The following is a 24,921-nucleotide window of genomic DNA, read 5'->3' as shown; positions in this document are numbered from 1 at the left end:
CTAAGAGGATTCACACTTCAACATCTAACATATACATACAAGGCAACAATCTAGCTTATCACGATCACATAGCATCCTTTAGAACAACTCATGATTTGATTTCACACATACACATAAGTCATCAACACCTTTACACTACTCACATAATCAAGTTATCACATGATAATATCATAATTCATAAGGTAATACTGATGAGGCCACATAATTCACAAGTATAACACATATGCATCGCCACCATAAGTGGATCATAGTAACAATCATCATAATTCAAGACCTACACTACACAATATAGAGAGATTTAGGTAAACATACCACTAATCCAATCTCACAACTTCAATCCATAGACAAATCAATCAACTCAATATACCAAGGCTCTTACCCATAGTCATGATCACCAATTAAATCTAATAATCTCAATATACAATTAATCAAAAGTAATACAATACAAATTCATTAATTAAGGACATACTACACATGATACTAAGATAATTCTTTAATAATTCAATAATAGAATACAATCTACATAAGAAATCAATACAATTGAGACATGGGCAAATAACCCAAAATACAGTCAAAATAAGGAAATCATGATTCAAATGGGTTCATGGATTTTCTGATCCAAAATCATCAAATTAACATCAACTCAATCTTAATTTATTGATTAAAAACATTTTTTGCAAGAACCCATGGCTATATCACAAAATAAGAGAATTTTTCTTTTTGATAATTTTTAAAATCATTGAAATTGACTCCTTGAATGAAAGTGAATCCAACGAAACCCCACAAGATTGATAAAGAAAAACCAGGGAAAATCTTTCTTCTACCTTGGATCTTCAAAGATTCATCAATGGAGGTTTTTGGAGAGAAGACATGTAGAGGTCTTGTTTTGGACTTGAGGAATTTTATTTGAATGTTGAATTGAGGTTTAAAAAGGTTCAATAACAGCCTATAATTATTCCCCAAAATACCCAAAAGACCCCTGCACTTATAGGACCTTTTAATTAGTTAAAACTCAACTTAAATTTTTGTAACTTTCATCGGTAAACAAGTCTGCGATGCGGAACAAATTTTAGCTCTTGTAAACCCCAAGTCCGCGACACGGACCCACTTGATCCATGAACAACGTGGCTGCCTTGGGCAGCTTATTATCCCAAGGCTTCGGCCCTCCTCAAGGACCCTTTGGTTTGTCCTCGGGGAGTTTTACCGAGACGTTTCCACCACAAATAATTTCGTACACATGTTAGGAACATATTATATAAATTTGAATCCATAACAACACATAAAGCATGCCAAGACACATTAGGACTCCCAAGCACGTTTCAAGGCAAAACTTTCAAACGTCATGGACGTTCTTGGACGTTTGATCTCCACATTTCATTAAAATTTAGACACTGCCTAATAACATCATTATAACCATTTAGGACTTAAATTGTAGCCTATTTTATTCTAATTTATTTCAATTCTTACCACTTCAATTCAAATTTTATTTCAATTATAGTCACCCTTTTATTTAATCTCTAGCCATTTTTTATTTCAATTTTGATCATTTCATATCCAACCCATTTTGATTTAAGATTCATTTTATTTTGAATCTCATCCGTCCATCTCTTATATTAAATCCTAGCTGTTTATATAAGTTTCATCCAATGGTTAATATCAATCCTTTACTTTTCTAGCTAAAAGACAAAAACCTAAAAAAAAAATTCATCTTCTTTCTCTCCTCTCTCAAGAAGACGCCGCCCCCTCTTCTTCTCTCCTCTCTCGTTGCTCATCCTCTCTCTCTCCTTTTTCCAACCGGCGAGCCTCTTTTCCCTCTCCCTCTTTAACCGCCTCTCTCTCCTCCTTTGCTTCTTCTCCTCTTCCTCTTTCTCCCTCTCTCCGCCTCCATCTCGGCCCTCTTCTCTTCTCCTCTTCTCTTTCTCCGAGCAGCAACACCAACCAGTAGCTGTGGCAAGCTTCCAGGAAGCCAGCGAGATACACAACGACAGCATAGGCAATAACGCCGGCGAAGAAAGCAAGTGTCCGACGAGGAGGGTCGCCAGTAATGCTTTTTTCCATCTTCATTTTCTCTTTCTCTTCCATCTGCAGGACAAGCAGTATCTGCCAGCCTCAAGAGAACGACCAGTGAAGGTACCAACCAAAACGCAGGAAAGCAGTAGTAGTCGACGAGAACGGAGGGCCTACTCTGCCAAGCATTTCGTAGATAAATGAGGTTATTCTCTAGCCCGATTCAATTTCTCAACTTATGACCTATTGTTTGCTTGCACTTTGTCTTATTTGTTTACTGGCAAAAAATATTATTTATGCATGTTTTATCTGTGATGTATCAAAACTCTTCATTAGGTTTATTCATAGTCAAAATCTCTGCCTAGAATTTCACCTTTCTTTTACTATGTATGTTCAAATATGTTCTAGTCTCTGTAAATGGATATTGACAAAGTTGTTAATCATACTATTTGAATTTCCTACTTGCAAAAATACTACTTTTCCTCTATCAAATAGTTTCATGCTAAGCTCCTCCTTAGTATTGCCTTATCACTCTTAACTAGTAGTATTTGCTGATTCGATAGCAATCTTATAAATTTAAAATTTATAAATCAATTTTATTATTGTGTTATACATTAATTAATTTTTTTTACCTAATTAGAGTTAAATTGATATGTAAAATATCTCTTCCCCTTAATTAAATCACTCCATCTTGTTTAATTGTACTACTCCTTCTTTTAAACCGATTATTTGCCATAACTAGAATTTGAAATAGACTCTTAATATGTCTATTAAGTTTTTTAGCTGATTTCGTTCCGTCTTGTTGAGGAAAACAAATTATCCGTGTTTGCTTTGATGTTTTTCCTTGTATGGGTTTTGATTATTTGTCTCCTCTTTGCTTAATTAGAGTTGTGACAATTTTCTTTATTTGTTTATATTTTTCCGATTGTGTTTATAGGAAGCATTCGAGTTACTTTCGTTTTCCTTTCCCTCTATGTACGACAATGATTATTCTTTACCTATTTTTACATGTTTTTTATGTGAAAGTAATCGGTTATTATGAATATTTAATACTATGAATATTTTTCATTATATATATGTGTTATATTACACTTTCTAGTAGGTTTTGAACTTAGAGTTCAAGTTGTGGAAGAGTCGCCTAGAAGAAATTTTGAATGATGTTTCATTTATTTTAATGTTGTGTATTTCCATTTGTTCTTCATTGTTATTTCAATATTTTTATCTCTCTAACTCTAACTCTCAACATACGAAAAAAAAAATGGGGGGATCATCTAAGGTGAGGGGATTTACATGATTTTTCTTTATTTATTTTCTCATAATTTTCAACGTTAGAAATCATGTCGATAGGTATTATGCGATTTTAAATTTTTCTACCACCTAGAATCCTTGTTTATAGGTATTGTAAACTAATCAATTTTCAACATGCTTAATTATTTTATTTAGAAACTCTAAATTTGTTAATAAGCTTCAAACAATTAGATTTTAATAACTTTTGAATGTCAAAATAAAATCCTAATAATTTAGTAGGCTCATCGGTTAGATGCTAAAAATATGTCATAATTTTTCAGCATTGTCCTATCACGTAGAAATCATGCTTAAGGATAAAAATGTTCTTTTTAATCATTTGGAGTTATAAAATCATGCCTATATGTGTTGTTCTACTCCGATCACCTAGAAATCACGTTTATAAGCTTGTAAATAATTTTCAACATATCTATAATTAAAATAAAATTTGGTGTGCATATTTTGCAACTTTTAAATTATATAATATTATTAATTTGTAATATGATTTGTCCTCTTGAAGTAATTTTAGCTCTTGACGATGAGTTCGAGCTGCCAGAGTCTTTGATAAGAAAGAGGTGACTGAGTAAACAGAAGTGAGATCATCCTATTAATACTAGCACTACTGGGACTGGCTTCGGGGAACGGGAATTACACTAGATCTTTGCAATGGCACTTCAACAAGCTCGGCAGGGAGAGAAAAGAGGAAGTACGACGAAAAGGGTATCAAAATAGGTTGCTTGTAGCGATTGCCATTGCTTATATGGTTGGGATTACCACCCTGGCCAAAGTATAAGATAAAAATAAGAGTTCCCGCCTACAGCTACATGCCATTGAGAGTTATATCTGGAGCGGAGCTAAATGCATAGGCAAAGCCTAATTGCAATTAACCGCATTGGAAACGACTCACACTCTAAAAGGAGGTTCCCTCACAGAAGATGTAAGGAGAGAGCAAGGAATGACTGCTCTGTCATCCTCCGACCTCCCTTATTTCCACCTCTAAGTAGTGGTGTTAGTGTGTGTCGTTACAATCATTCCGGTCAATCCCTTTCGTGAACCATATTTAAGGGATGACAGGAGATGTCCCCTATGGCAAAATAAACCAGCCCCTCATTTGAGAGAGTAAATAGAATAATGTCAAGCTTACGACAGTCTGACATTTGAACGACTAAGCAACTACTAAATTCCCGCCCACCCCCAACCAATTAGGGTAAAGTGTTCATTCATACCTTCAACAGCACCGAGAAATTGGCCCATGACCATGTTTAGTTCATCTTCAAGAGCAAGCATCCTAACTTTCATGGCCTCAGGCAACCTTGGATCTTTTCCTACTTCCTTAGTGATTCCAAGAAGATGCTTCAACCCTGTTATGTTTTAGATTGGCATCACAGTCCAATAAAGCTTTCAATTTCAAATTAGAATTGTTGAGCAGTAGGTTAAAGATAACATCCTTTAGAGTACCCTGTGTGGATCCGGGGGCTGCTTCTACATTGATTTTACTATCTTGCATGACGCGCTGTAAGACTCTCAATCAATCGGGCGCTATGCCACCTTTCGTCGTTGATCTACACATTGACTCCCTTTAGAGTTAAGGAATGATGGTTAAGAGTTCTTGCTTTTTAATTCCTACTCTTACTATTTAGAAGGCTATATAGAAAAATACCTTAATAAATTGAAGCGGATAAACCTCAATATTTCTCTTATTTGAATCGAAAGTTGATATTGACTCCTCCGACTTTTGAAGGCTGGTTACATTCAATGTCTCCTACGAGGCTTCCTTAAAGTCCCCTTTGTCTAGGCAGAGGTATGGCCCTTTTTGAATACATTTGACTTGGTGCTCACTTGTAGGAAGATTCCCCCTCTAAAGTGAAGTCTTTTTTGGAGCTCCTTATAAAGAGGTTGGGATTAGACTTTCAATTGTATGTGTCCCGATCAAATCGTTAACGACAGATCCTTGCAGACGTACTACTTTCAACATAACCTTCTCTCCTTTACTTTCTTGATTGATAAATAGTGAATCCTAGGACTTGCTTCCTTAGATTTGTTGAATTCACTCTGTCTTCACGCATTGGATTTGAACAAATATCTCTGGGAAACATTCATTTTAATCAATTGTGAAGGGGGTTCAACTTTATAACTCACGTAGAGTGAAATGGATAGTCTCCCCTATCACCTTTTCTTTTGGTTATATATTTTTCCTTACAACTTACGAAGTAGACGTCATTTATTGAATTGAAGTGAAGTCTTTTCGTTCCCGATTGAATTACAGATGTTCTCACTAAAGACCGATCTGATCCCGCTTGAGCGGCAGGGAGAAATCATGATCTTCAAATTGCGTCAATACAAAAAAATAGAAGCTGAATCGCTTCATGCCTTTATACACCCCAAAACAAATGAATAGGTGCCCATATGGAAAAATTATGATACAAATAAAGCTTGGAAAAGAAGGATGCACTCGCGGAAACAATGAGATCAACAACATAAACTATAAGATAGACTTGAATGCCTGTTAATCAGTATTCTATATGATGTGATGTTGCTAGTTTCATCTGCTAGTAAGAGAAGCTGCAGTGAATGAATCCTTCTTAGCTAAGGAATGATTGTTGGACACCCACCCATTTTCCAGTGTCGGCTAGCGCTTCTCGTTGCCTTTGTTTGCACGGTCTCATCACATAATGATCTGGCATGCAATGAAACAGGTTGACCCTAGAAACCACTTTCTTAAGTATGATGTACTAGGGGAAAATGTAGTAGGACGCTCGTGTATATGAATTTTTTTTGTATATGGGCTTTTTCTTTCCTATAATAAATTTATGAATTCCCATCAAGTTTCAGTTGTGAATACGCAAAGAGGTTCAGGGTTCATAATTTGAGTAAGAATGTTTTCACCTGTCTAAATTTAAGCTCTTATGAACTCTCACCATCCGTATGGTACTACGGTTGTATAGCTACAGTACCCTATGAAGAGATTTTCCAATCATTGTTTTGTAGAGTAGGGGGTTGTGGGTTACCGTACTCTATCTAGAATCGACCATGTTAGAAGTCTTAAGGTAGGGAGGTTTATTGTGCTTCATGTCTCCAAGGAGTATATTATTCTGAGTGAGGGTAATGTTTTCTATGCAGCTTCCTGTTTTTCTTTCTTTGTGAAATATGTGCTTCCGTTCACATCAAACATCATTGTTTTCCCTTTCGACCCTACCTTGGTGTTTACCCTAAATTTGATAGCTTCCTTTCCGGTCTCTTATGGGGAATAAGTTAATCCATTCAACTAAAATACTCTTAATTGATTAAGCTTTCTCACTCTTGGTTTGAAAGCGTTGACAGTTCAGTTCGAGTAGTTCATAGCCATTATTAGAGGAAAGAACTTGTATTAAAAGGATTAATTCACTTTAAATCTATCAATTCCTACCAGGGTGTTAGGTTAGAGCGGATTCCCTTGCTTTAGGGCAGGAATAGTGTAATGGTTGGGGGGCTTGTCTCGAAGAAACTGGCTTGCACGTCGCTAAAACTATAGATGATAGTTTGTACAAGATACAACATCTCTTCTTATTATTGTCCAAAAACATACCTAGGTTTTGGCAATCACTCTACTGATAGAAAACCTAAGAGCTACCAATAAGCCTTTAGGAAGGCAGCGGAAATGGTAAATGTTGTCTTCCTTTACAATGGATTCTTCCTTTCCTCTTTACCATACGCAATTCTAGCTCACCCTCGGATCAGGGGATATTATAAGTCAGCAACTCCCTTTGAATATAGGGAATTTACATAAACTTTTTACAGTACCCAGGAAGCTTACATCAGAAAACTGCCAACCTTGCTGAGGAAGGAACAAAATAGAGAAAGACACAGTCCAACCGTTTTTTTATGTGCACGAACCACTTTTGAGTATCTTTGCACTGCTAGCTCTTTTAGATCATTGGCTACCAGAAAGTCTATGTTATGCCTCGTATTTTTTTTATACGTAGTGCGCATCGTGATCTAGAAGACGTAAAGAAATATTAGGCAAGGATGTTATTTCCAAATGTGATATTAAGTATGAGTTGGTTAATGTAAGTGCCATTAACTTTAAGTGAGGGATTAATTAGTGGCTAATTTGGATTGATTTAATCCAATGGGCCCCACCACTCAAGGCAAAAATTAAAAAGGGATCAGATTGTGTGCTGGCCTTAGTGGACAGGTGTAGAGGGGGGCTGCCTCCACTTCATACTATTAAATGAGGTGGAGAAATCCACTCCATGCTATATAAAGTGATGAAATGCATTACTGCATATCATCTTCTTCTTCACCACTTGTCTTAGGCAGCCATGGAAATGGAGAACCAACCCTGCAACTCTTGGCCAGCAGCTGCAAATAATTTGGTTAGTAATCTCCTTGTTTGGTGTGTTAATTCTTTAGAATACCCTTGTTAATTATCCATTAATTTTAAGAAGGGGGCGTGACCAGTAGCTTAGGAAGTTTGTTTTAGTTATTGAATGTGCTAAGTATGAATGGAAACCATAATCGGATTATTAGTGGTGTCATGTTGGTGCTTGGGCTGTTTATATGATTCTTTGGGTTATATGTGTTATTGGTATTGCTGTGGATAATTTGGATTGTTGTCGGATTGGGACGAAGTAAGGAAAATAGGGGAGGTGCTGCCGAATTTTCGTTAGATTATTAGCTAGCTTACAAGAAAGTAAAGCACGATGTTTATCTAATTGCGGCACGATTGTTGCTTGTTATAGATTAATAGCTTGAGCAGTAAATATTGGACGTGCGGCTCAATTATATGGTATGTAACGCTGTCCCTTCTTTCTTTGCTTGGCATGACTTTTAAAAATAAGCGAATAACGGACAGATTTGATACTTACCTCTAAAGCGTCTAGGTGATGTATATTCTTGCTTCCACAATTATTCCTCTATATATCGGTTATGTCTAAGGCTATGATGATCTCTAATATCTATGGTAATGCTTCTTAGAGTCATTGAAATTTTACGTTTTCATATCGTATTAAAGGTTCATAATCTTGATAAAACATTAATCTTTGGTAATACTCCTTGCTGGTTCACGTTGATTGTTCTATTGAGTTATAAGAAATGATTTTAATTGCATATGGTTGCTCATAATATTCTGCTCGTGCATAGAGTCATTTATCATTTCACCGAGTCCCGAGCCGGGTAATGTTCGTGCGGAGTTTCTTGCATATGTCACCGAGTTCCTCACTAGAGGGCCGGGTATGTATATTATATATATGATTGGTGATGAGGATGGTTATGATGATGATGACGGAGATGACGTGATGATTATTTTGCCGAGCCCCTTACTAGGGAAGCTGGGCACCTTAAATGTTAAATATATGCATGATTTTCACTTAAAAAGTATATGTGTAGCGATATTTTGTTTCGACTTGCCACATTGGTATCCTGTCATCTTTACCTTATGCTTTACATACTCAGTACATTGTCCGTACTGACCCCCCTTTCCTCGGGGGGCTGCGTTTCATGCCCGCAGGTGTAGACGCGCAGTTCGGTGATCCTCCCGCCTAGGATATCTACTCTGCTGATTGGGAGAGCTCCACTGTTCCGGAGCCCAGTCGTTTTGGTACATAACTTTTGTGTAGTCTTTTGTTCGTCTATGGGTATGGCGGGGCCCTGTCCCGTCGAGTTTCACTAATGTACTCTTAGAGGTCTGTGGACATTATGTGGGTTGTATATATATGTTTTGGATAATGGTCTGGACATGGTTTGTTTGGGATGTCCGCTTGTACAGGGGCAGCCTTGTCGGCTGCGTACATCATTATGCTTTGAATAGTGGCGGCCTTGTCGGCTCGCGTATGCTGTTATGGTTGAATGGTTATGACTCCTTATGAGACAGGTCCTCTTATATATATATATGACGTTGGGGTTGGCTTGATTTGATTAAATTCCATATTGTCTTAGTTTCAGTTGGTCATACTTAGCAGGTTTGTATGTGGGTGTCCAAAACGGGCACTAATCACGGCCTATCAGGTTGGGTCGTGACAAAGAGGGGTATCAGAGCGGTTCTTCCTCGGAAGTGCCTACAGACCGTGTCTAGTAGAGTCTTGTTTATCGGTGTGTTGTGCACCACATCTATAAACAGGAAGCTACAGGACATTTAGGATGTCATTCTTTCTTCTTATTCTAGATCGTGCGATAGAGCTATATTAAAAGGATAATCCCTCTCTAACGAATCCATGTGTTTTCAGCTATGCCTCCAAAGAAAGCGACAGCCGCCCAGAAGGGAAAATCGGTAGCAGAAGGTACTAGTCAGACCCGAAGAGTTACTAGGGCCCGTGCCCAGTCTATGCCTGGTATTATGCTCCAGTCGGAGAGCTCTGCTACACCCCCACCGCCAGAAGAGCTTAGAGCAGCAGCAGCTCCAGTTCGGGGGACACCACCAGCCCCCGAGGCCCCAACATCTGAACCTCCAGCTCCTCAGTCAGGGGCGGAGGATAGGGCCATGAGAGATGCGGTTCAATTGCTGACTGGATTAGTGGCAGATCAGGCTCGCAGGCATAGACTAGGAGTTGATCATGCGGACAGATCTGATAGCTTAAGGGCTCGTGACTTCTTAAGTTGTAATCCTCCAGAGTTCTTTGGGTCAAGGCCACAGGATGATCCGCAAGAGTTTATTCGTCAGATGCAGCGTACATTGAGGATAATCAAGGTTTCGGAGACCGAGTCTGTTGAGTTGGCTACGTATCATTTGCGGGATGTAGCTATTAATTGGTATGAGTCTTGGGAGTTATCTAGGGGTGAGGGTGCCCCTCCAGCGGTATGGCGGGGCCCTTCCTGCCTCCAGAGATGAAGCGAGCTAGAGTCGATAAATTCTGGCGTTTGAAGCAAAATGGCAGGAGCGTTCGAGAGTATAGCCTCGAGTTTGATTCATTGGCTAGGCATGCGCCTACTATTGTGGCTGATATGGCAGACAGGGTACATCGTTATGTGATGGGATTGGATCGTTATCTGATTGACGGTTGTATGGCAGTGACTCTTCAGCCAGGTATGGACATTGCTCGGGTGCAGGCATATGCACAGGGGGTAGAGGATCGACACCGGGGACGTCAGCCAGATAGAGATTATAATAGAGGCCAGCATAAGAGGGCTAGATCAGCAGGTTATCCTGACGAGTTTCAAAGCGGGCAGTCTCAACAGCATGTTAGATTTTCTTCCCAGCCAGCACAGAGTGCACCCCCACGTTTTATGGGTAGGGGGTTCGATCGTATGGGATATTTGGAACCTGGTCAGAGCTCTAGGGTGTCAGGGTCACAGATGGGCAGGGGTTTGAGCCAGTTGAGGCCACCTTTGCCTCGGTGTTCTCGTTGTGGTAAGTCCCATCCTGGGGAATGTCGTTGGGCTACAGGTGCGTGTTTTTCTTGCGGCCGTCAGGGCCATACTATGAGGGAGTGTCACCTTAGAGGTAGTGCAGGTGGTATGGCACAGCCTACAGGGTCCGTTGCTGGTTCATCTTCTTCTGTGGCTATGCGCCCTACGGGGCAGGGTATTCAGGCACCAGCAGGCCGTGGTAGAGGACGTGGTGGAGCTTCTAGTTCTAGCGGTCCCTCAAATCGTATATATGCTTTGACTAATAGGCAAGATCAAGAGGCGTCACCTAATGTGATCACAGGTATATTATCACTATTCTCCCGAAGTGTGTATGCATTGATAGACCCAGGTTCCACCTTATCATGTATATCTCCCTTTGTTGCTAGTAGGATCGGAATAGAGTCTGAGTTGATAGAACCATTTGAGGTAGCTACACCTGTAGGAGATTTTGTCATAGCTACGCGAGTATATAGGAATTGTTCAGTAGCTATATATAGTCGTCATACCGTAGCAGATCTAATAGAGTTAAATATGATTGAGTTTGATATTATCATGGGCATGGATTGGTTGGCTGCTTGTTATGCTAATGTTGATTGCAGAGAAAAGATAGTTCGATTTCAATTTCCAGGGGAACCGATTATAGAGTGGAAGGGAAGTACAGTATCGCCGAAAGGTAAGTTCATTTCATACCTCAAGGCCGGGAAGATGGTTAGAAAAGGCTATATTTACCATCTGATTTGGGTGTATGACATAAAGGCAGAGGCACCGACTCTTCAATCAGTCCCGGTAGTTAATGAATTTCCTGATGTATTCCACGAGGAACTTCCAGGCCTTCCTCCAGAACGGGAGATAGAGTTTACTATAGATGTACTGCCAGATACCCAGCCTATATCTATACCTCCTTATAGAATGGCACCTGCTGAGTTGAAAGAATTGAAAGAGCAATTGAGGGATTTGCTAGAAAAGGGCTTCATCAGGCCTAGTACGTCACCTTGGGGAGCACCAGTACTGTTTGTGAGGAAGAAGGATGGGTCGCTGCGGATGTGCATTGATTATAGGCAGTTGAACAAAGTAACAATAAAGAACAGGTATCCCATCCCAAGGATTGACGATCTATTTGACCAGTTGCAGGGTGCAAAGTGTTTTTCAAAGATAGACTTGCGGTCAGGTTATCATCAGGTGCGGGTAAGGGAGGCAGATATTCCAAAGACAGCATTCCGAACCCGATATGGGCATTATGAGTTTAGAGTGCTGTCTTTTGGGCTGACTAATGCTCCAGCGGTATTCATGGATTTAATGAATCGAGTATTTAAACCATTCCTTGATATGTTTGTTATTGTATTTATAGATGATATTCTGGTCTATTCACGTTCAGAAGAGGAGCATGCAGATCATTTAAGGACGGTACTTAGGGTGCTTCAGCACCAGAAGTTGTATGCTAAATTTTCTAAGTGCGAGTTCTGGTTGACTTCAGTGGCATTCTTGGGGCATATTATTGGAGCTGATGGTATTCGGGTAGATACGCAGAAGATTGAGGCAGTAAAGACTTGGCCCAGACCTACGACACCTACTGAGGTACGCAGCTTTTTGGGGTTAGCAGGATATTACAGGAGATTCGTAGAAAAGTTTGCCTCAATTTTAGTGCCTTTGACAAGGCTAACTCAAAAGGCAGCCAAGTTCCAGTGGACAGATGCTTGTGAGCGAAGCTTCCAGTTATTGAAAGACAAATTGACTACAGCTCCAGTCCTAACTCTTCCAGAGGGACCAGACGGCTATGTTATTTATTGTGATGCTTCGGGTGTTGGGCTAGGATGTGTATTGATGCAGCATGGCAAAGTTATAGCCTATGCCTCCCGACAACTTAGGAAGCATGAAAAGAACTATCCTACTCACGATCTGGAGTTAGCGGTCGTGGTTCATGCCTTGAAGATATGGAGACATTATTTATATGGTGTCCATGTGGACATCTATACAGATCATAAGAGTCTCCAATATATCTTTAAACAGAAGGAGTTGAACTTACGACAGAGGCGGTGGTTAGAGTTGCTAAAGGATTATGATGTTGATATTTTATATCATCCAGGGAAAGCGAATGTTGTAGCAGATGCTCTTAGCCGTAAGTCCATGGGTAGCTTGACAGATGTACAACCAGAAAGGAGGGATATGGTTCGGGAGATTCAGCGGCTATCCAGCCTTGGAGTCCGTCTAGCTAATTCGGAAGATAGTGGAGTTTCTATTCGAGAGGTTGCTGAGTCCTCAATCATAGATGAGGTAAAGAGACACCAATACAAGGACCCTATTCTGGCACAGTATAGAGATGCAGCTCTTCAAAAGGAAAAGACCCCATTTAAGGTTACACCTGATGGAGTGTTACGATATGAAGGCAGATTGTGTGTACCCGATACTGCGGGGCTACGACGGCAAGTTATGGGAGAGGCACACTCTGCCCGTTATTCTATTCACCCAGGGTCAACAAAAATGTATCATGACCTCAGATGCTTATATTGGTGGGATGGCATGAAAAAGGACATAGCAGAGTTTGTTGCTCAGTGCCCAAATTGTCAACAAGTCAAGATCGAACATCAAAAGCCTGGTGGATTATTACAGGAGATAGAGATCCCGACTTGGAAATGGGAGATGATTAATATGGACTTCATTACAGGCTTACCTCGCACTCAACAGAAGTATGACTCTATATGGGTTATTGTAGATAGGCTGACGAAATCGGCCCATTTTCTTCCAGTCAGGACTACTTATTCGGCTGAAGATTATGCGAGGTTATATGTCAGGGAGATAGTGAGACTTCATGGGGTTCCCACGTCCATTATATCAGACAGAGGAGCTCAATTTACAGCCAACTTTTGGAGATCGTTTCAGAAGGGATTGGGGACACAGGTGAACCTTAGCACAGCATTTCACCCTCAGACTGATGGGCAGGCTGAGCGTACTATTCAGACACTAGAAGATATGTTGCGGGCCTGTATTATTGACTACAAAGGCAGCTGGGATGACCACTTGCCGCTCATTGAGTTTGCCTATAATAATAGCTACCATTCTAGTATCCAGATGGCACCGTACGAGGCCTTATATGGGAGGAAGTGCAGATCACCTATTGGTTGGTTTGATGTTGGCGAGACTAAGTTAATAGGCCCGGATGTGATTCAGCAAGCTGTTGACAAGGTGAAGCTTATTCAAGAAAGATTATTAGCAGCCCAGAGTCGATAGAAGTCATATGCAGATAATCGGCGTCGAGATTTGGAGTTTCAGATTGGTGACTGGGTATTCTTGAAGGTATCACCCATGAGGGGTGTGATGAGATTCGGCAGGAAGGGGAAGCTCAGTCCGAGATACATTGGGCCTTATCAGATTGTTCGTAGGATAGGCAAGGTTGCCTATGAGTTGGATCTACCATCTGATTTGGAGGCGGTACATCCAGTCTTCCATGTATCGATGCTACGTAAATGTATTGGTGATCCTTTTAGAGTATTCCCTGTAGATGATATTCAGGTAACAGAGGAGTTGTCATATGAGGAGAAACCCGTGGCTATACTTGATCGTCAGGTTAGAAGGTTACGTACTAAGGATGTGGCTTCCGTCAAAGTGTTGTGGCAAAATAACAATAGGGAGGAGATGACTTGGGAAGCGGAAGACGAAATGAAAAATAAGTATCCTTACTTGTTCCCCGTACCTGCAGGTAATTCAATTCCTAGCTTGACTATATTGATAGATAATGAGATTATGTAGCTGTGAGGCATCTGTAAGTTACGGAATGCAGGTTGATAGGTATAACTTTTAGAGAGACCTCGCTGGAATTTGTTTTTGCAAGACGCTAACTTAACATTCGAGGACGAATGTTCCTAAGGGGGGAAGGATGTTATGCCTCGTATTTTTTTTATACGTAGTGCACATCGTGATCTAGAAGACGTAAAGAAATATTAGGCAAGGATGTTATTTCCAAATGTGATATTAAGTATGAGTTGGTTAATGTAAGTGCCATTAAATTTAAGTGAGAGATTAATTAGTGGCTAATTTGGATTGATTTAATCCAATGGGCCCCACCACTCAAGGCAAAAATTAAAAAGGGATCAGATTGTGGGCTGGCCTTAGTGGACAGGTGTAGAGGGGGGATGCCTCCACTTCATACTATTAAATGAGGTGGAGAAATCCACTCCATGCTATATAAAGTGATGAAATGCATTACTGCATATCATCTTCTTCTTCACCACTTGTCTTAGGCAGCCATGGAAATGGAGAAACCAACCCTGCAACTCTTGGCCAGCAGCTGCAAATAATTTGGTTAGTAATCTCCTTGTTTGGTGTGTTAATTCTTTAGAATACCCTTGTTAATTATCCATTAATTTTAAGAAGGGGGCGTGACCAGTAGCTTAGGAAGTTTGTTTTAGTTATTGAATGTGCTAAGTATGAATGGAAACCATAATCGGATTATTAGTGGTGTCATGTTGGTGCTTGGGCTGTTTATATGATTCTTTGGGTTATATGTGTTATTGGTATTGCTGTGGATAATTTGGATTGTTGTCGGATTGGGACGAAGTAAGGAAAATAGGGGAGGTGCTGCCGAATTTTCGTTAGATTATTAGCTAGCTTACAAGAAAGTAATGCACGATGTTTATCTAATTGCGGCACGATTGTTGCTTGTTATAGATTAATAGCTTGAGCAGTAAATATTGGACGTGCGGCTCAATTATACGGTATGTAACGCTGTCCCTTCTTTCTTTGCTTGGCATGAATTTTAAAAATAAGCGAATAACGGACAGATTTGATACTTACCTCTAAAGCGTCTAGGTGATGTATATTCTTGCTTCCACAATTATTCCTCTATATATCGGTTATGTCTAAGGCTATGATGATCTCTAATATCTATGGTAATGCTTCTTAGAGTCATTGAAATTTTACGTTTTCATATCGTATTAAAGGTTCATAATCTTGATAAAACATTAATCTTTGGTAATACTCCTTGCTGGTTCACGTTGATTGTTCTATTGAGTTATAAGAAATGATTTTAATTGCATATGGTTGCTCATAATATTCTGCTCGTGCATAGAGTCATTTATCATTTCACCGAGTCCCGGGCCGGGTAATGTTCGTGCGGAGTTTCTTGCATATGTCACCGAGTTCCTCACTAGAGGGCCGGGTATGTATATTATATATATGATTGGTGATGAGGATGGTTATGATGATGATGACGGAGATGACGTGATGATTATTTTGCCGAGCCCCTTACTAGGGAAGCTGGGCACCTTAAATGTTAAATATATGCATGATTTTCACTTAAAAAGTATATGTGTAGCGATATTTTGTTTCGACTTGCCACATTGGTATCCTGTCATCTTTACCTTATGCTTTACATACTCAGTACATTGTTCGTACTGACCCCCCTTTCCTCGGGGGGCTGCGTTTCATGCCCGCAGGTGTAGACGCGCAGTTCGGTGATCCTCCCGCCTAGGATATCTACTCTGCTGATTGGGAGAGCTCCACTGTTCCGGAGCCCAGTCATTTTGGTACATAACTTTTGTGTAGTCTTTTGCTCGTCTATGGGTATGGCGGGGCCCTGTCCCGTCGAGTTTCACTAATGTACTCTTAGAGGTCTGTGGACATTATGTGGGTTGTATATATATGTTTTGGATAATGGTCTGGACATGGTTTGTTTGGGATGTCCGCTTGTACAGGGGCAGCCTTGTCGGCTGCGTACATCATTATGCTTTGAATAGTGGCGGCCTTGTCGGCTCGCGTATGCTGTTATGGTTGAATGGTTATGACTCCTTATGAGACAGGTCCTCTTATATATATATATATGACGTTGGGGTTGGCTTGATTTGATTAAATTCCATATTGTCTTAGTTTCAGTTGGTCATACTTAGCAGGTTTGTATGTGGGTGTTCAAAACGGGCACTAATCACGGCCTATCGGGTTGGGTCGTGACAGTCTAAAACTCAGGAACATCAATATCCTTTTGGACGAATCTAGAACCTCAATTAGCAAATTCATTAGAAACTTTTCTTAGAAGACTCAATTCATTAGATAAGCCTAGTACATAATAACTTATAGGATCAGTCCTGAAATTAACAAATAATTAATGGGCACTTTGAAGCAAGTTGATCCTAGAAGACTAACTTCGTAGCTCACTAACATCAATCAGTTCAAGCATTGACAAACACGCCTTACATCTGTGTTCAAGAAGGAGACTCTTTATGCCTTTGTCGAATTGTCTTGATTCCTTGGCAGGCTTTGGCCTATTTTTCTTCTCTTACCGGAGAGCAGATTATCTATATTGACTTTTGCGGTTGATCGCACCTTGCACCGAAATGAGTCGGTCCTTGCAAGGAGGAGAACTCTTTTTTTAGTTGTCAAAAGATCTTACTCATGGTGTATCGTGCAGTTGATGATATCATTCTAGACTAGTTTCCAGGCATACATGAACCATACATACAACTTTCTTATTTAGGAATATCTTAATATTAAGGTTCGAAAGGATCGAGCAGAAATGAAGTATGAGTGTAAAACACTATATGCACAGATGCCTTAGCTCAATTGATTAACGAATCAGGATATGACAACTTAAACATTCGCAAATGGATATGAGTTGCTTTAGGAATGGACCACAAACCAACGAACCTAATAGTTGGATCCTTGACGAGACAAAAGAAGCCATTCATTATGGTCATGGATCCTAGATTGGGGATTATTTGATCTAAGCCAAAGACTTGATTATATATAGGAGAAAGGCGTTCTCATACCCCGATACCGCTTTATGGAAACATAGAACTGAAGAAAGTCTCTTTAGGATGTCTCTGTCCTAAATAGACCGATTCACAACTACTTATTATAGAAGACTCAAGCACACTTATCTAAACTTCTCCTAAGTGATATAAAATTACTCTTTCAGCCGATTTGAAATCAACAATATATGTGATTAAATCTAAAAGAAGGTTCACCCCTTAACCTGGGAAATTGGAGAGATAAGACTTCCTTGACATTAGGCCCGTTGTAAGGACAATAAGATCAAGAGAAAGGGGATTGGATTCTTACTTTTATCCAGACTGACTCTAATAGTGATTTAGACACTATTATGATACCTCCCTCTGTCGCAATAGAAATCAAGAATTGAGGTGACTTCGCTACACTTGTTTATAGTTGGAACATATTAAATTGAAGACTTTTTTTGGCATCCCTTCTCAGGCGTCTTATTCCTTGCCTTAGTAATGTGCAATCAATTCCTTGGCACCTTCAGTTATTCTCCTTCCTTTCTGAGGTAATACTAATTAATGCTTGAATTGCTCCTATTATAAATAGGGCTACTATTGGATACGAAAGAAGGACATTCCGAGCTTGAGCACATCCCTTTGATATATTTGATTAGCCTCCTTTACTATGTTAATCCCTCCGTATTGGTTATGGATGAAGTCGATTCTCTCCTTGGTACTTCACCTAGTGGCTAATATCAAGTCTCTTCTCTCGATCGGATAGGCCTATGTCAGTAGAAAAAGTGAGGAAGGTCTCTAATCATTGTATTGGAAATTCAAGATGAACTGCTTCCATGCCAACAATAACAATATTAAACTTTCAAAAGAAGAGAGATGATATCAAGCTTTAAAGTTGGTAGCTAAAAGAAAGTTGTTTGTGAAGGTCAGGCTAGAGCATGAAGAAGGAAGCTCACTAAGAAGCGAATTCCGACTAGTATTTTAGCGTACCGAATCTCAATGGCATAAATCACACCTACGGCCAGAAGAAAGAAAATACCTTGCGCCCTGGTCCTTCCATTGACCGACTGGCTTAAAGAGCATTCCGCAGAACGACCAGTGCAATTCGCGTATTTGTCGGTAGAGGGTTCATATAAATTAAATAGCTCTCAAGAAGGGAACTCCCATACTGGTACCAACAGATAGAGATACTAGTAAGATAAGCAAAGGCGGTTGAGAGTGGAAGGAGTTAACCTCTAAGTCCCAAGGTGATATAGCAACTTACGCGGAGTAGCTATATAGATACCAGTTAGGGTGCAAACCTAGTATAGCACTACTAATAGGACGGTCAGTCGATAGCAAAAGAAAAACTTCTCACATCTCTAGGACTCTTTGATCTGATGACCTCAAAATTATTGACTACATTCAATATAAAGCACAAAAAAGGATTTATCCCCCTATTCAACTACCCATCCAAGAGCATTTGGCTTCATAATAATTTCTTCATTTTCTTTTTCTATGGACATCATAAATCTTAACTTCCAGACCATAGGAGCATAATTTCATTTTGCAGCTCAATCCTCACGGTAATAATTATGCCAATTCTGCCTAAAAATCTCTTCAGGTGATCAAGGGGGCTCCCCTTTTTCAGTTGATGAGATTAGGTTGAAAGGTATTATCTCATCGCCTCTTTTCTTTGGCTAACTCTTTCAAAACCAATTTTGGCCTGTAGTAATGTAATCGGGATTTCATCTCCTAAATTCTTTTTTCTATGAAATCAAGAGGAGGAAAGTTGTGATAGAAATTTTTCCTTATTCCATGAGATCTAGAAGCACTTCTGCAAATTCCTCTCTTCCGTAGTGCTTCTTTTTTGAATTTTTTAAAAGGGCAATGAAGGACTTCCTTATTAGTTCTCGCTCGATCGAAAGGATATAACACATACGAAACTTAGCTTCACTAACTTTATGAGATTTAACCTTCACCACGATGTTAGTGGCTTAGCTCTTCGTGCTTCCCGCAGGCTTTTTTTATAGAGAGAGAGTAAGGGGGGCACGAAAGACTGGTCCGCTCCCAAAAGCTATGTTTTTTGGTTCTCCCCACCCTATTTGGTTGGCCTTCTTACATAACTTCCTCATTTCTATTGATGAAATATATTAATACCCGAGCTCCATCCTTGCTTGCGTTCTTTACCAGCCCTCGCTAGTTGTATCACTCATCCCATTACGCACGGAGCGGTAAGGAGTCTTCTTGTGTGTTATAAACTTTACGGGAAAATATCGCATATGTTGGTTGAGAATTCATCAGGAATTCATTGATAATGACTTTACAGGTTCTAGGTAGGCTACTCTTCTAATTTGTCTATTGAGTTGCTTTCCCTCATTCCACTCGTCCAGCGTTCTTCACGAACTTGTACAATCCATGCCACAAAAATACCCAACTTTATTATCAAAAAAATAAGGAAAGGGGCGACAATTTGGCACCAGATATCCGGAGGTGTGAAAAGTACAGTTGTGAGAAGTTGAAAAACAATCAGAAAATGATGATAGTTCGTGGATGTTTCTAAAGAAAGACCTCTTGGTTCTGGAAAATGGATCACAATTACAGGTACCGGGAGCATACTGATGGAATGAACAAAATACGAACAATTTATTTTAAAATAATTGTAGATCTGAGGTTATAACTTGATAATGAGAGAATTTGTTGATTTTGCACCTATGAAGTATGGAAAGTGCAAAACATTGGGAACTACCCGGGGAGGAGTTAGGAACAGGAACAAGGAGAAACGAAAACAACATTAATGGAGGAATCGGTTTTATTTCATCCTTTGTTCCCCATAGATATTGGGGATCAAAAAGCACAAAATTTGATTACATATTAAGGGAAAGACGAAGTAAGAGCATGCTATTGGAGATGTTGCAACATATGTCGTAAAGGCCTCCGTTGACTGTGTACGAACAAAATACAAATCCAAAGGTAGGGTAAGAATGAGTTTAGATAATGGAGATATTAACTCTTTCGGGAACCAGTAACGTATAAAACATGTCAAACCAAGACCAATCAATACCTGAACGGAACGGATTCAAACTTCTCCTTGAATAGTTTCCAGTGCAAAATGAAATTCATTATATATGAGTAATTCAAATGAGAAATAGAAATATTTTATACGATTCGATTAAGTTTAGTAATGAAAAAAACTAATAGGATTAATTATGTATTATAACTGAATCACTACACGAATTAGAATTGAATCACTACACGAATCAGAACATAAACAATGAAAAAATAATGTTATGGGCTTCCTTGTTGAGAAGAAAAAGTTTTTCTCTTTGAGAGGCGTTTTCTTCGCTTGGAAAAACGTTCCTATTCTCAAGGATTTCCATAACTCAACTAACTCTCGGCGATGGTGCATATCCAGTTGGGCTTGGTGCTTTTGTTTTTAAAAGCCTTGGAAATGCTCTACCTAGGTCCTTTTGACTTCCGCATAGAATTTGGATTCTTTTTTGTCCCCTCACAAGCTTTAGAATACCTGGCATAGAGCCGGGTGATTGAATTCAAGGATTTTAAGGTGTATTCTCAATATGGAATCCATGTCTTGTGGATCAACGAAGAATTGGGGATCGTCCCAACCATTATAAATTAGTTGATAGAGAAAGGAAATCTGGTCACGAGTCGAAAAACAAAACTCTGTTTCGAGGAAATTGTGCACCATGACCTCGTACTCCTTCGGTGAAAGTCCCTGTTTTTTAGCTCTTGTCGTATGAAGTCCACCCATTCAGGGTCTTTATAAAGTTGATTTATATAGTGGTCGAGGAGTAGGATCTCAAATGGAACAATACCAAACAGGCAATGAAGTAGAATCCCATCAAAGACGTGATGATAGATCTTATGTACAAAACTAAGAATAAAAAAAGTATATATATAAAATATTAGAGTAGAAATAACCCGCCATAACTTGGATCTAGTTATATAATAGAAATCCACTTTTACTTGAAAATCTAAAAGGGAGGTAGAACCGTAGAAGAATGAGGAAAAGACATGACCAGAAGAATTATGTAAAATAAGTGAATTTATCCAGTTGAGTCATTCTTGATTGATTGAGACAAAAAAATTTTACCTTAATACAGCTTCACTCTGTCAAGCATGTACGAGTAGTGAAGAGGAATATATTTAGTTGGTTGTTCACCAACAGAAAGAATGGGGGAAACAAGAAAGTTTTAAAGCCCGCTGACTAGGCTTGGCATCTAAATTCAGTCTTCGAGACCCCATAACATAAGAAAGTCGTGGAGTTCATAAGCCCCTTTAGAGATAGGGCGATTTTCTTGTGGTAGTAATTGCAAAAGAGCAAGTAGGGGGCGAAAACTAAAGAGGTAGCGAGACTGGACTCAATTTCTGGAATAGGTTGACTTTCTTTCATTTTTGTTATGGAAAGTGAAAGTCGTTCATTTAAGTACGAGATCTCTTCAAACATCGCGCTGCTTACACATCTCGCATATTGAGTTTCTGTTCAAAAACATCATTCAAGAACTTTTATAGAGAAGGATTTCCCACGGCGCAGTAGTTCTTCCATATCAACTTAGCTGCCCGGCGCTGCTATTGGCATAACTATCGGTACACCATAGGTTAGACCAACCCAGTCCTTTTGTACTAGGGTTGGATCTTCGCCTTTCTCCCATTAACACCAAATGTAGATAGAAACAGAACTCTCTCACGACGTTTTAAACCCAACTCACATACCACTTGAAGCGGCGAACAACTGAACTCTTGGGACCTTCTTCAACCCCAAGATGTGATGAGTGGACATTGAGGTGCCAAACGACTCCATCATTAAGAGTGCTTGGGAGTCATCAGCCTGTTATTCCTGGTGTACCTTTGAAACATTGAGCGAAATCCCTTCCACATGGGACTCCCGGAGCACTATGGCAACTTTTATCTTTTTTCGACCAATAGGTCTTAAAGTCAGGCAGAATTATACCGTTACGCTTATGAGTAGAATCTTACCTTGAGCATACCTTCGCACACCTTGGTTACTCTTTAAGAGGCATCCACCCTAGATAAACTACAAACCTCGCATTGTCCCGCCTCCCCCCGAATGATCGGTGCGGCGATTAGGAATCCTTATACAAAAGAGTGGTCTTTCAAGATCTTCACGGAGAATTCATTTCGCTGGGTCCATGTTGTATACAGCAGGGAAGTCTTTACACCATTCGTGCAGGTCGCTACTTATATGACAAGGAATTTTGCTACCTTAGGACAGTTAGAGGTACTGCCGCCGATTACCGAGGCTTCCATTCAAAGATTATAACACTTTACTTTTTGACCTTCAAGCACCTGGCAGGTGTCATACTCTATACATTGTGGTACCACTTAGCAGAGTCTTGTGTTTTTAATAAACACTCGCTACCCCCTATTATGTGCCGCTTTCCTAATCAAAATATAGGAGAGCACACCTTCTCCTGAAGTTATGGAGTCATTTTTTCGAGTTCCTTCAACATGGTTCTCTCAATAGCCCTAGAATACTCTACTTATTCACCTATGTCGGTTTGGGGTACGGTCACTTCACCGGGAGGATCACCCTTCCAATTCGAAGTTTTTTCCTAGAAGATTAAACATTGTTGACTATGATAACTGTCACGACCCAACCCGATAGGCCGTGATTAGTGCCCGTTTTGGACACCCACATACAAACCTGCTATGTATGACCAACTGAAACTAAGACAATATGGAATTTAATCAAATCAAGCCAACCCCAACGTCATATATATATAAGAGGACCTGTCTCATAAGGAGTCATAACCGTTCAACCATAACAGCATACGCGAGCCGACAAGGCCGCCACTATTCAAAGCATAATGATGTACGCAGCCGACAAGGCTGCCCCTGTACAAACGGACATCCCAAACAAACCATGTCCAGACCATTATCCAAAACATATATATACAACCCACATAATGTCCACAGACCTCTAAGAGTACATTAGTGAAACTCGACGGGACAGGGCCCCGCCATACCCATAGACGAGCAAAAGACTACACAAAAGTTATGTACCAAAACGACTAGGCTCCAGAACAGTGGAGCTCTCCCAATCAGCAGAGTAGATATCCTAGGCGGGAGGATCACCGAACTGCGCGTCTACACCTGCGGGCATGAAACGCAGCCCCCCGAGGAAAGGGGGGTCAGTACGGACAATGTACTGAGTATGTAAAGCATAAGGTAAAGATGACAGGATACCAATGTGGCAACTCGAAACAAAATATCGCTACACATATACTTTTTAAGTGAAAATCATGCATATATTTAACATTTAAGGTGCCCAGCTTCCCTAGTAAGGGGCTCGGCAAAATAATCATCACGTCATCTCCGTCATCATCATCATCATAACCATCCTCATCACCAATCATATATATAATATACATACCCGGCCCTCTAGTGAGGAACTCGGTGACATATGCAAGAAACTCCGCATGAACATTACCCGGCCCGGGACTCGGTGAAATGATAAATGACTCTATGCACGAGCAGAATATTATGAGCAACCATATGCAAATAAAAATCATTTCTTATAACTCAATAGAACAATCAACGTGAACCAGCAAGGAGTATTACCAAAGATTAATGTTTTATCAAGATTATGAACCTTTAATACGATATGGAAACGTAAAATCTCAATGACTCTAAGAAGCATTACCATAGATATTAGAGATCATCATAGCCTTAGACATAGCCGATATATAGAGGAATAATTGTGGAAGCAAGAATATACATCACCTAGACGCTTTAGAGGTAAGTATCAAATCTGTCCGTTATTCGCTTATTTTTAAAAGTCATGCCAAGCAAAGAAAGAAGGGACAGCGTTACATACCGTATAATCGAGCCGCACGTCCAATATTTACTGCTCAAGCTATTAATCTATAACAAGCAACAATCGTGCCGCAATTAGATAAACATCGTGCTTTACTTTCTTGTAAGCTAGCTAATAATCTAACGAAAATTCGGCAGCACCTCCCCTATTTTCCTTACTTCGTCCCAATCCGACAACAATCCAAATTATCCACAGCAATACCAATAACACATATAACCCAAAGAATCATATTAAACAGCCCCCTCCCCAAAACAGTTCCATCTCGGCAACTATATCAGCGAAGCAACGACACACCGAGTGATAACTCGTTTTATAATTCGTAACACATCTACCTTATCGTATTCATCCTTTGGAGTATATACTCATAATCACACTCAACATATACATAATGCCAAAACAGAATTTTCCTGCAGTTTGCTTTAATCAAAACAGCCCAAGCACCAACACGACACCACTAATAATCCGATTATGGTTTCCATTCATACGTAGTACATTCAATAACTAAAACAAACTTCCTAAGCTACTGGTCACGCCCCCTTCTTAAAATTAATGGATAATTAACAAGGGTATTCTAAAGAATTAACACACCAAACAAGGAGATTACTAACCAAATTATTTGCAGCTGCTGGCCAAGAGTTGCAGGGTTGGTTTCTCCATTTCCATGGCTGCCTAAGACAAGTGGTGAAGAAGAAGATGATATGCAGCAATGCATTTCACCACTTTATATAGCATGGAGTGGATTTCTCCACC

The 24,921-nt window shown here is 39.8% G+C and overlaps 1 long non-coding RNA gene across 2 annotated transcripts; it reads left to right on the top strand.

Annotated features, from left to right (window-relative positions):
* Positions 1–1,732: 1,732 nt before the first annotated feature.
* On the top strand, positions 1,733–9,191 carry LOC138339044 (uncharacterized). 2 transcript variants are annotated; one of them, XR_011212068.1, is made up of 3 exons: positions 7,553–7,646; positions 8,013–8,059; positions 8,780–9,191. It is a non-coding gene; the product is annotated as an uncharacterized lncRNA (long non-coding RNA). The 2 variants fall into 2 exon arrangements; XR_011212069.1 differs by lacking the exons at positions 7,553–7,646; positions 8,013–8,059 and adding an exon at positions 1,733–2,212.
* Positions 9,192–24,921: the final 15,730 nt, after the last annotated feature.

Source organism: Solanum lycopersicum, chromosome 10 (genome assembly GCF_036512215.1).
Source record: "Solanum lycopersicum chromosome 10, SLM_r2.1".
NCBI lineage: Eukaryota > Viridiplantae > Streptophyta > Magnoliopsida > Solanales > Solanaceae > Solanum > Solanum lycopersicum.
The sequence above is the reverse complement of the archived record's forward strand: the minus strand, read 5'-3'. Positions and strand labels throughout refer to the sequence as shown.